Below are 13,853 nucleotides of genomic sequence, written 5' to 3' on the forward strand. Positions count from 1 at the left end.
CCACCCCCTTCCCCCCCCCCCACCTTTCCTAGCGGGAAATTTAACTCACGGGCAACGCCGGGTCTCTCAGCTAGTATATATATATATACACACACACACACACACACACACACACACACACACACACACACACACACACACACACACACACACACACACAATCATGAATATCTGGCACACCTGTAGTGATATAATGACCTGGTGCTTAAAAATAATACAGCATACATTACCAGCAAAGGTAAGGAGACAACAGCACTCAGAAGGTATAAGCAGCTATAAATTGTATTAAAGAAACTTGCACATATATCCAACGTTTCGGTCCACTGAACGGGACCTTCCTCGGGGGTGCGTTGGATATATGTGCAAGTTTCTTTAATACAATTTATAGCTGCTTATACCTTCTGAGTGCTGTTGTCTCCTTACCTTTGCTGGTAATGTATGCTTTCTATATATATATATATAAGTATGCTGCAAAACCAACATGGCTATGCAGACCAGCAGGCGTGTATAAATGTCGCGGTTGCATCAACTGCCAGTACTTGATATTGGGGAATTCATATCCACACCCTCACACTGGCATCCGCCAGAAGATCAAGGATACAATGAATTGTGAATCCAAATACGTGGTATATTTTATACAATGCCCATGTGGCCTTTATTACGTGGGAAAGACAATGAGGATGCTTAAAGAGAGATTAGCCCTACATCGTTCTGCCATACGGAAGGCACTGGCTGATACTGAAAACAAGGAGGATTTGTCACATCAACCAGTAGCAAGACATTACAAAGAGAAGAGGCATGGGCTCTCCACCTTGCGTTGTATGCCAATTGCCCAGGCACGGACTTCGGGGAGAGGAGGGAATCGCAACAGGACACTACTACAGCTTGAAGCCAGACTCATCTACAGTTTGGGCACATTGAGCCCACGGGGTCTAAATGAGGACTTCAGATTAAGCTGTTTCCTGTAATCTCCGCACCTGGCCCATTGTGTTGCCTGCTGATACTAGGATTAATCTTCAACAGCAAAACCAGCGCATACTGTACTGCCTTGGGGTGTCAGCCAGTTAGCCGCATTTACTCCATGTAACTAATCCCTAATGGGTATTGAGGGGCACAGTCCCACTATGTTGTTTGCCGATACTAGGAATCTTTTCCACAGCATATACTGTACATGCTGATTATGGACATCAGCCAGCCAGATACTGTTTAACACAAATAATAATTCACTACAGAAAGAAAAGCGGTGATATTGGCCTTCATTTGCATTGGATGATATTTCACGTAGTTGCCACATTGTTTATGCAAATTATTATGCTTTGATGCATTGTTTCACTATCTATGGAAGTTGTTGAATTAACCATATGTATTTTGTGCATTGCAGCATGTCAGGCACCTTAGGTCCCTTGCAGTCAAGATCCACCTGTGGCAATGTTTGCTGAGAGCGAGACACAGCATTTATTCTGCCTTCAATTTATCACTAGTTTCTCCATGTGACAGTGTCTGCATTATGTGTTTATGTTGGGATTTAAGGTGTCGCTTCCTGACAGGATACATAGTCATCAATGCATTATCATTTCTTACACTACTCATTATGCGTTCTATGGCTGAGTGCTTTCAGCATTTATATACTGACTTTTTTGTTTGTGCAGATTATTATGCTTTGATGCATTGTTTCACTTTCTATGTATGCTGTTGCATTAACCATACGTATTTGGTGCATTACAGTGTGTCAGATACCTCAGGTCCCTTGCAGTCAAGAGCCACCTGTGGCAGTGTTTGCTGAGAGTGTGACACAGCATTTATTCTAATTTATTACCAGTTTCTCTATTTGACATTGTCAGCATTATGTATTTTTGTTGGTTTTTAAGGTGTCGCTTCCTGACAGGATGCATAGAGTCATCATTGCATTATCATTTCTTACACTACGCATTATGCGTTATATGGCTGAGTGCTTTCAGCATTCATATACTGACCTAGATTCCAGTCATCCACGTCATCCACACGTGTGTATATATGTTTTATTCCCTCACATTTTTTTTGCACATTTACGATGAGCACATCAGGTGTCTCACATGTTTCGCTTCACTTGCAGTTACAATGTGTATTTTGCTCGTCCCTGCAATAGGTAATCTAACCAGGTATCAGCTCCAGATCAGTTTAGCCCATGCGCACTCTCTCCGGTTATCCAAGATATCGCTGGGTCTGACAGACTTATGTAGTCTCTCACCAGTAACATTATGCAATTCCTGAGCCTTTTGCGCATGCCCAAACACATATCAGGTAAACAAATATAGAATTAATATATTCAAAATGGCCGCTCTTTACCTGCTGATACTGTGGATGCATGTCACATAGGCAGGTGAGGCTTATTAACTGTGATTGGTTTTGTTGAATTGCACTTGGGTTTGGGGTATATATATGTATTGTGCACTGCATTCAATTGCACCACCTTGAGAAAGGTCCCACTGGGGGACCGAAACGTCGGTTTTTGTGTCTTCTATCAAATATAGAAAATTTATGATTTACTTACCTGCGTGCTGTCCCTTGATGTCGTGTTGCAACCGGTATCGTATCATATATATATATATATACAGTGTTCGACAAACCTATACATTTGCATGCCCCGGGCGAGTGGATTTAACATCGTGGCGAGCTCCTATTGGCCCAAGCAGCACACGTGTGGTACTAGGTGGCGAGTAGATTTTTTGGTGATTTGTCGACCACTGTATATATATATATATATATATATACAGTGTTCGACAAACCTATACATTTGCTGTATATATATATACAGTGGTTGACAAATCACCAAAAAATCTACTCGCCACACAAAAAAATCTACTCGCCACCTAGTACCAAACGTGTGCTGCTTGGGCCAATATTTACTCGGCCGGGGGTTAAATCCACTCGCCCGGGGCGAGCAAATGTATAGGTTTGTCGAACACTGTATATATATATATATATATATACACACACACACACACACACACACACACACACACACACACACACACACACACACACACACACACACAATCTTAAAAGGCCCACAGCCAAGGGACTTGATAAACTTAAGCCCATAAATTAGAAGAATTAGAGACTACACAAACAAAAGGCAGATAAAACAACACTGCAGGATCTGATGAATGCCAGATGAAGATTTAATTTGATAATCAACCACAGAGTAGGAAAATCCTTACTATGGCTCAAGCAAAAGTTCTATGAAAAGAGCCATAAAATGGACAAACTATTAGCCAATCGATTGAAAAATAAATAAATACCCAGAATCAATTTAATATTGACTGCTTGAGATTGCAGAACGGGAACACATCACATGACCTGGAAATGATCAGAGAGGAATTTATTACTGTAAATTATACAATCTATCTCCAGGGCATGACACAGAAGGGCAGGAGAACGGGACTGCATACATAACACATTATCTGCACGGTATCAAGATTGAAGCGATGCCGGTCGATGTACAGTAAGAGTAGCTTTAGACTGACCCGTTCAAAGGGATGAAATAGAGACGGTGATAAAAGAGTTACCCTCTGCGAAGAAACCAGTCCCAGACGGTCTCCCACACACTTATTATAAAACATTTACCACTTCACTAACCCCACTACTACATATGATGTTTAATTCTGTAAGTAAATCAGGCACACTCTCACAACAGATGTTATTGTATATATTATGTAAGTATTTTTATATATATATATATATATATATATATATATCATGAGAGCACAGAGATAAAGTTCCTCTGATGAAACGCGTTGGGAAGCTGTTGCATGTCACAAAACGTCAATGCGTCACTCTGCCGGTTGAGCTGGAAGAGTGCAAACACAGAAGGGGTTGCTGGAGGACACAATTTGGAGGTGTCACTATTGTTTCTGGTCCCCCCGGAAGTGCGTTCAGCGTCTTGGAGTACAGCAGGAGCACCGATAGACATCAGCTGCAGTGACGGAGCACGAGTATATCTCATACAATGGTCAATAACATCTGGCTTTTGTGAGTGCGATGATTGTGGAATTGTCCAGTGTATTAAATCTGTCCCATTGATTTTACACATGGAGCGTGCGCTCTCTTGCTTTTTTTTGCTATGTATATATATTTAATAGATGAGAGCACAGATATAAAGCCAGGTTGGGCGCTTGCTTGGGAAAAAGAGCTACAGATGGAGATACCAAAATAGGAGTGGGATAGAATATGGGCCACAGCAGCGACTTCCGTGGAAAACACTTATAAAATACTATATTGGGGGTATTATACACCCACAAGGCTACACATGTGGTACCGACTGCTTCGACCTTGTGCTGGAGAGAGTGCGGGGAGACAGTAACAAGGCTCCTTATCTGCTGGAGCTGCCCAGCAATTAGAGATTTTTGGACTGAAATACTAGGTCTAATAAGCAAACTTATAGGAACAAAGATCCCCCCCCACGTTCCCACCATCACTTTACTTAACAGAAAAGGAATTCAGGGATTCAGATTGCGGAAATCTGGGGCATTACACCTACCGAATTCAGCCAGATGCTCCAGAGCCGATAAATGGAAACAGGATAAAGCGCCAACAACAGAGTACCGGATATATAGATAGTGGGAGGTAGCGGGAATGGAAAAAAATCGCTCATATAATTAGAGAACACACAAGCAAATAGGAAGAAGTATGGAAGCCTGGGTTCGGGACTATGGAATCCCCACATTCACAGAAGATACATCAAATAGCGTAGGGTGCATATACATGCAAGAGAGGGTGTTGAAAGAGGAGACACGGTGGAGTAATCAGGAGAGGAGAGAAAGTCAAATTCTCTTGTTTCTTTGTGTAATTAATCTATTATTTATCCAACATGACGTTAATCTATGAGTTTGAAAGTTTTGCAATGGAAGAAGCACACAGGAGCCTTGAATGTAAGTAAACTTGCTCTGTACAGTAGGGCCCTGCTTCTCGGCGCCCCACTTTTCGGCGATCCACTGATACGGATCCGGTGTGTGTGTGTATATATGTGTATATATATACATACATACACCCCTAGGGGTATCATTACTCACCCATCCCCACCACCTGTGATAATAAGTAGCTGCTGCAGCCTCTATACTTCCTGGTTGACGTTGCTAGGCAACTGTAAATAACCCAAATAAAAGCATTTACAGGGACACTAGAGCAGGTTACATAGTGCAGGAAGAAGCCTCATAGACATAACCCTTTTACACAAAGAGCTTAAAGACATGGGATAATCAACTTAATATACTATACATAAAAGATATGTCATATTTCTAAGGCTGCGCCTTTAGTGCCTGCGACGGCGACAGGAATGTTGTATTTCGCTTTGCGGCGGCGTCGCGGGCGACCAGGCTCCTGATTGGTTCAGGGGCTGTCACATGAGGCGACAACCCCATAAAAATAAAATAATTACCGCTACCAAAAATCACGTCGCCCCCACGCGCTTACTATACGCGCACGCAGCGGCGACAATGCATTTGTTTTCGGGCGACGTCGTGTCGCCGGCACTATTAGCGCGGCCTAAGATTAGTAAGGAGACCAGAGGAACAAAGGCAGTTAATTTAAATCTTCTCATTCTCAGGTATTGTTAGCCAGAATAGAGGGGGTGGATGCTTTAAAGGAGTAAGTTATTTCTGGTTAAATACTGAGATTATAGAATACTGATACATATTAAGACTTCATATACATGTTGATATAAGGCAAACAATTATCCACTCTGAAATACGCAAAAAATTCAAAGGAAGGTGTAGGCAGCCAGGCACAATTATACATTATATCCACTGTATTGTTGGCAGGTGTCCTAATTAAAATAGAATTAGATGTAGAAAAGGTAGCAAAAAAATCCATAGCAGTCATGGAGTGGGATAACAATAAATCAAAAATGTGTCCCTACATAGTCCAGAAGCTGACCTCACCCCAGGAACCAATTGAGTTCCAGCCATTCATTAGGCCCCTAAGGGCTCCTGTGTCCAATATGGGGCTACTGTGTCTAATATGTAGGTCCATTTTGCTTGTTTCTGTAACAGGATTCTCTCTCTGTCTCCACTTCTCTGTAGCCGTTTTACGTGGTAGATAACCTGGTATCTCAGCTGTGCTTAGTTGTGGACCATGGGTCGATGGTGACCGCGCGCTCACGTCTGTGCACGTGACGTCACCCGCCTTATAGCGGGAGCATTTTTGGCCAAGCTAAACGCGATGGGGAGTTGTGTCTGGGGGCGAGCGGGGGAGTGACGTCACAGAGCTGGTTCGCCCTCATTGGGCTAACCGCTCACGTGACCTGGCAAAAAAATCAAATTAATTCACGTGCGTGCGGTCTATGGACGCGATCATTGCCAACAATGGCGCTGACCACGCTCATGCTTGCGAGTTGGTGGTGTCACAAACTCTCAAAGCATGAGCGCAGGGTGTCCTGCCTAATTTTGCAAGTGGGAGCGGGGGGTCATGGATCGGGGCTATTTGTGTGTGTTTCTGTGTGTGTCTGCGTGTGTGTGTGTTCTGTGTGCACTTACCTCTGCTGAGCGCGAGCGGGGACATAAGAATTCACATGCAAGAAGGAACCTCGGCAAGCACCGCGCACTCAGCGCCAGCAGGGACTGAAGCAGTCTGAAATGACGAGCTACAGAGCTATCCGACAGGATATTCTTGATATTTCCTTTATGCTGTGCTTCCCGTTTCTTCCAGTGTGTTAATGTTCTTCCCCACATATATAAGGGCACAGTGGCACTATAGGAGACGATGCAAGTGCTAAGGCATGTACAGTATAGAAGCCATTAGTCTTAAACTGTTCCCCTGTATGAGGGTGAACAAAATTCTCTAATCGAATAACACTATTACACTGGCTACAACTTCCACAGGGAAATGCACCAACAGATGGTTTAGACAAAAATGTCTGCTTGCATGGTTTTAGTGAGTCTGCCTTTACTATTGTGTCCTTAATATTCCTAGGTCTTTTACAGGCTGTCCTCGGTTATCCGACGCAATGCGTTACTCAAAATGTCGTCGGATAGCGAAGTGTCGTAAAGCGAAACCCGTTTTCCCATAGGAACACTGTTTAAATCAAACGTTACGTTCCTGAAGGCATTTTTAATGCTAAAATACACAGAAAATGTTACTCAAGCAATAAGATATGCAGCACACACATAGATTATGATGGAAACATTATATTTATTGATTCCAGAACTGTAAAATAAAACTATAAAAATAATACTATGCTGTATTCTGTACAGAAATGTACATGAGCAAAAAAAAACCCATCAATTATTGGGGGAAGGTGATGTGGGGGGGGGATCTTCAACAGACAACGGACTTTTTAGGGGGTGATGTAGGTGGACTTGAAGGTTTCGGCCTCTTGAAGAATTTCTTCATTGAAGTCTGGACATATCTTTTCCTTTTCTGCGTGTAGATCTCTCTATAGCAGCTGATTTGGTTAGACACCCCACGACTGACTGTTGAACTTAGTTCAATATTAGGGTCATTTTCCTCAAATATGGCCAGCGCGCTATCAATGAGCTTGAATGCCGCAGCCAACATTTTGGTTGACAATGATTTACGTGGCTGTGCCACATCAGCAGATTGGTGGGCCTCCTCTTCAGCAATTTTTTGCTCTTCTAATTGCATCAGGTCTTCATTGCTCAACTCGTTAGAATGTGAGGCGAGCAACTCCTCAATATCCTAGGTTTCCACCGCCAAGTTGAAATCTCTGGCCATTTGCACAACAGTTTCTGTAATGCCTTGGACATCTGACACAAAATCAGGGCACAAATTACGCCAAACTCCATTTAAATTGAATTGTTTGACCTCATTCCATGCCGCTCCGATGTTTCTTACTGCATGGAGAATGTTGTAACCCTTCCAAAATTCTTTTAAGGTTGGACCACCTTCCTCATCGGTTGCTCTGATGGCCTGGGCAAATGTTCCCCTAAGGTAGTAGGCCTTGAAGGAAGCGATAACCCCCTGGTCCATCGGCTGTATCAATGAGGTGGTGTTGGGGGGCATGAACACCACCATGACGTTTGGATGATGGTCATCCAGGTACACGGGATGGCCAAGAGCATTGTCCAGGAGCAGCAATGCTTTAAAATCAAGGTTCTGGTTTATGCAATATAATTGCACAGCCGGAATAAATTGATGCTGGAACCAGTCCTCAAAAAGGCTCCCTGTTACCCATGCCTTACGATTGGACTTCCAAATCACTGGAAGTGTGCTCTTTGCATAACCCTTGAATGCCCTAGGGTTTTCAGCATGATAAACAAGCAAAGGTTTTAGCTTGAAATCACCTGCAGCATTTGATCCAAGCAGAAGAGTCAGTCTGTCCTTTGCAACTTTAAACCCGGGCATAGATTTTTCCTCTTTTGCAATGTAGCTTCTACTGGGCATTTTCTTCCAGTAGAGCCCAGTCTCATCAACATTGAACACTTGACGTGCGCAATAGCCACCGTCCTCTATAATTTTGGCCAATGTAACAGGGAAGGTTTTAGCTGCCTCTTCATCAGCACTAGCAGCTTCCCCGGTCACTTTAATGTTATGCAAGTTTGCTCTCTTCAAAAACCGCATAAACCAGCCCTTACTTGCAGTGAACGTTTCCTCAGTGGTCCCTTCTCCATGCTGGTGCTTAATGTCCTCATAAAGACTCAAAGCCTTGGCCTGAATTAAGGCTAAACTAATGGGCACATGACGCTGGGATTGATCTTCCAGCCATATGATGAGGAGTTTTTCTACCTCAGCAATATGCCCAGCACGTTGCCTTATTGTCGTACCTTGCATAGGTGCTGAGCCCTTGATCTGTTCCAGGATTCTTGCCTTGTCTTTTATAATTGTCACAATAGTTGTGCGCGATATATCCAAGGCACGTCCAATTTCTGTGTTCGTCTCTCCTTTCTCAGAGCGCTTTATTATGTTTTGTTTGGTCTCCAAAGTAATAGATTTTCTAATCCTTTTTGGAGTAACAGCACTTTGCTTTTGTCAGACATGGTTAAGGCCTAAAATACACCACTAAACCTTCACACAGACTGTTCAGAATGATTTCCCTGACCTGCAGCCTTCTCATTGGGCAATTGTAGCAATTTTGTAAAGCGTCGGATAAGCCGTTCGGGCGTCGTAAAATGGGCCATAGGGATGCATTGACTAGCGTCGGATAAGCCGTTCGTCGTAAAACGAGGACCGCCTGTATATGCAAAATAGGTGGTTCCTTAAAGAGGTGACATATGGTATTGTCCCTTTGCAATACCAGTAGATGCCAGTTCTTGGACACAATCTTTTTAATATTTGTTGAGTCAATGAGTTTATTCAGTTTCGTACAAATTCTTGGTTCTAGCCCCAATTTTGGCGAGTGTATACCTTTATTAAAATGCAGATAACAAGTTGAAAAAAATAAACGTATGCGATGCAGACACTGAAACCAAAGACATGTAACGTGGAAAGTAAGATGAATGCAGGGCAAACATACTCGGAGTAAAACGTAATCCGTACTGGGTGCGCATTGTGAGTGTAAACAGGTTATGCTTTAAAATATCTGCTCACATGTGAAAATAAAGAATTTACAACCAAAAAAAAAGGCCCCACACCCTAGGATTACCAGACACCTGGTTTTATCTGGACAAGTCATTTTTAGAGATTTCCGAACTTTAACATCCCCAATTGGACCATGTTTAGTTTCCGGGGATAAAGTTTGCTTCAAACCAACATGACTGAGCCACCTATGCTGAAGCAGGGACTTATTGAGCCATCTGTGCTGAAGCAGGCATATCCTGAAAACTTGACCTGTTGAAAGGACTGAATTTGGCCAGCCCTGATCTAAAGGCTCGGCAATAACTCACCCAAGCAGGATTTTTCTCAGTTTAGTACTTTATTTCTGTACTAAAACCACACAGATAGCTGCAGGGTGAAGAACGGTTAGCAAACAAATGATCAAAAAACAAATCTCCTTCATACACTTGATTCATCAATATTCAACACTACATCATTTCAGTCATTAGTACCAACCCTCTTAAGCAATATTACAGTACATTGTCAGCAGTTTTTATAAGTGTATTCTGTAAACACTGTTCTGTTTGTTACAGTCCTATCTGATCCGTGGGTTCTGCTATGGTACAGTAACCGCACTCCCTCTCCTGTCCTCGGATCACTTGCTCTCTCATTACTGCTCCCCCACCCGCATTTCATGGTTCTAATGAAACACATTATCAGTTGCCCTACAAAAGGTGAGAATCCGAGGCTGGTTAGAAGTAGAACAACAGCAGCATAGTTACTGTGTGCTCATGTGCGTTAACACTCTCCTCCTGTCCCCGATATAACAGAAGCAAAAAATACCTTTACGGAGCACGTGGCAATTGTGGTTAAAACAATCTTAAGACACATTTTCCACTTCCAGCCACAGGGTTTCGTCTTGAAATGATACGGCTCACTTGATTTAAAGCAGCAAAACGTGAATAATCCCATATGTTTTTTTGAATTATATTGGTTTTGTAGTATTACAGTAGATAATATTGCCTGCATTTTCTACAACTCCTAACGCCATTTTTTTTTTAATGTACCGATAATCCTTTTGGTTGCTACAGTGACCATTTAGAACAGGGGGTCCCCCACAACCAGGGCGCCTGCCAAGCCTTTTGTGGGTGCCTGCGACCGACTGGCTAACCAGTTGTTAATACGAAGTAGATAAGGGGTCACCAATACGTCGATCGCAGCTCGCGAGAGTACCGCCAACAGCTGCGGTGTGCTTCTCTCGTGCCGAAAGTCGGGCCCAACTTCCGTGTCCGTGTGAATTTTGTGTGTGTGTGTGCGCGCGCACGCGTGCATGGTTTAATTGGTTGGTGCCAGCCACTCTCCTGAACTCTCAAGTGTGCTCTTGGGCACAAAAATGTTGGCCCCCCCTGATTTAGAAAGTCAGATCAACTTCCTCTTTTGATACAGGCTCTGACACACACCTTTTTAAGCTCTGCCATTTTGCAACAAAGTATCACCAACAGATCTGTTGTTGTGTTTCAAACAGCAGACTGTCTATTGTTACAGCTGCAACATTTCACAGACTGCCACACACAGTTAGAAGGCGGCCATTTCGTTAGGCACACAATCAGGATTTTGACAGATTTAGAACAGGAGCACCAAACGATTGCCGGCTTAGGTAAGAATGTAGAATTGTCACATGCTTTACATACATAAAAAAGGGGGAATGTAGTATTTCTGCTTTAACTACATCAATTTCACAACAATGACCTACTTTGCACCTGTTCTACGTGAAGCCAGTGTAGACATACTGTCGGGTGGAAAACATGGGCTGGAAAGATTGAAAGGTGTTTTCCAGTTCCCTTGGGGAAAAAAGTTTTTAGGCCTATTTGTGGGTTACATTAGAGAGTCAGTTCCTCCTACAACAAAAGTCACTTAAAGGCAGCGGCATTTTAAAGGGGAAGTCCCACACACTGTAGACGTTCAAGGTTTATTAAACTGTGTGTGTGTACACACACACACACACACACACACACACACACACACACACACACACACACACACACACGTGTCATATGAATATAAATGTGCAGTTAAGCAATCAAGTTTGCTATCACTTTATTTTTTATAGGACAGTGCCATATAACAGACTAGCTCTTGTGCCTGGCTTCGCCCGGGGAATGTAATATTGAATACATGTCCTTTCCCCCCCCCCCCCCCCCCCACTGCTGCTGGATGTAGTGCGGGGTGAGATTTGTCTCTGTGTGTGTGTGTCTGTGTGTGTGTGTGTGTATATGTGTGTCTGTCTGTGTGTGTCTCCCCCCGCTGCCGGAACATGTCCCCAGCCCCCCCTCTTCCCTCCACCCCCCCGCTGCCGGAACATGTCCACGGCCCCCCTTCTCCCCCCCCCCCCCCGCTGGCGGCACATGTCCCTACGCTGCTGTGGCATGTCCCCTCACTGCCGGCACATCTTCCAGCCACCCAGGTTGGTACAACTCCCCTCGCTGGCGTCACATTTTCCCTCCCCCCCCGTTGGTACAGCTCCCCCCACTGCCGGCTCATGGCCTCCCCCCACCAGACTGGTACATCTCCCCCCGCTAGCTGGCACATCTCCCCCCTGCTGGCACATCTCCTCCGCACATCAGACACAGAGACACAGCCCCGATCCAGGCAAGACACACCCCCTCCCTTAGTAGCCCCGCCCCCCGCTCTAACAGATTTGCTGCTGTACAGCCGATGGAAACTTAGAATGTCCATAATTTGGGAGGTGAGTCACATTGGAAGCTCAAAATAGTGGCGTTGCCTACAAATCCGCAGCAGAATGTCCAGTGAAAGTTTTGTTATGCTATGTGGTGCCGTTTGTGAGATTTCGATGCTTCGAACATACAAACAAACGGAAAACGGAATCCAACTTAGAATTATAGTATAGATGACAATTTTTTTAAACTTTTCACTGAAACAGGTTTCCTTAAAAATATTTTATTACCCTTAAAGCAGCAAACCGCTCTGATCACCATCTTTTTTTGCATTGTATGTATTTGTTTTAGTATCTGAAATAGAGCGCAAATGCCCTCCTATGGGGCCGTACAATTATTTATAAGGCCGCGCTTATAGTGCTGGCGACGCGACCGATGACATCACCAGTCGCCACCGCGAAAGTTATAATTTAACTTTCAGCGACGGGGTCTTTGATTGGTTCAGAGACAGTCACATGTGGCGACAGTCTGTGAAAAATCAAATTTCCCCGGCTTCCAAATTTTTGGTCGCTCCGTCGCGCTTACTATAAGCGCTCGCGACGGAGTCCATTGTTTTGTTTTGGAGCGCCGTCGCGTTGTCGTCGCGGGCACTATAAGCGCAGCCTAAGAAAGCAAATGTTCAAAGTAATATATCCAAAAAAGCTCCTGAAAGAAGAGACAAAGTCGGACTTTATACATCTTCAACATGTCTCTGGTGCCTCTCAGCAGTGGCACAGGCTGTGAAACACAATTGTGCATACAGTATGCCGGAACAAAAACGTATTATTATTTATTTGAGAAGCGCTAACATATTCCGCAGCGTGGTACAATGGGGGTAGAGAGTTATGTATATTACATAAACAGATACATACAGGTGAGGATAAACATGCACAACCACATACAAAGAGGTAATGAGGGCCCTGCTCGTGAGAGCTTACACTCTAGAGCGGGGGTGTGCAAGCTTGGGGGGGCGCGGGCGGTTGCAGGAGGTCCCGCGCTCTTCCCCAAGGCATTTAAATTACATGCCGGGGGATCGCGTGAGGCCTCTGCAACATCCCTTACCGGGATTCAGATGCGCGGTGTGACCCGTCGCCATGGCAACACGGCATCAAAATGACGACGCGGGGTCACAACGTGACGCCACATGACCCCGTGGCGTCATTTGATACTGCAAAACGAGGCAAGGGGGGCGCGAGCACCGGGGGGACGCAACGCCAGTAGTTTGTGCACCCCTGCTCTAGAGGGAATGAGGGGAACATGTTGAGACAAGAAGGTGGACATTGGTCCAGCCACACAGCTGGTCCCAGTGGGGTTTGAGCGAGTACTTCATCCAGTCTCCCTGTCCTTATTCCATTGAAGTAGAGCTATAACACCATCTCTGTCTTTGTGCATGTTAAAAATCAGAAGTGTAAAGAGCGCTCATATATAGCGTGAAAACTGATAATAGTGAACAAGTGCTCAGTGCAGTGATACTAAAGGGGAAATCAGTGGTGTCACAGCAAAGTGAATAACAAGGGAGTGTAATAAGTAAGTGAAAACGGCGTGAAATGTCAGCCTAGGCCAACGTGCTGGATAAACGGTATGCAGCTCAAAACCCTTTGGGGAATGGTCCAAAAATTCTCCTTGTGGAACGATATTCTGGGCCCTTAACTTTTTTTGCCGGCGTCAAAT

The 13,853-nt window shown here is 44.3% G+C and overlaps 1 long non-coding RNA gene across 1 annotated transcript in view; it reads left to right on the forward strand.

Moving 5' to 3' along the window:
* Positions 1–2,304: 2,304 nt before the first annotated feature.
* The window catches only part of LOC142496411 (uncharacterized), a 510,055-nt gene continuing 498,506 nt past the window's right edge, over positions 2,305–13,853 (forward strand). The window contains exon 1 of the long non-coding RNA XR_012801979.1: positions 2,305–2,359. This is a non-coding gene — a long non-coding RNA (uncharacterized LOC142496411). The remainder of the gene's footprint in view (positions 2,360–13,853) is intronic.

This window comes from Ascaphus truei, chromosome 6 (genome assembly GCF_040206685.1).
Source record: "Ascaphus truei isolate aAscTru1 chromosome 6, aAscTru1.hap1, whole genome shotgun sequence".
NCBI lineage: Eukaryota > Metazoa > Chordata > Amphibia > Anura > Ascaphidae > Ascaphus > Ascaphus truei.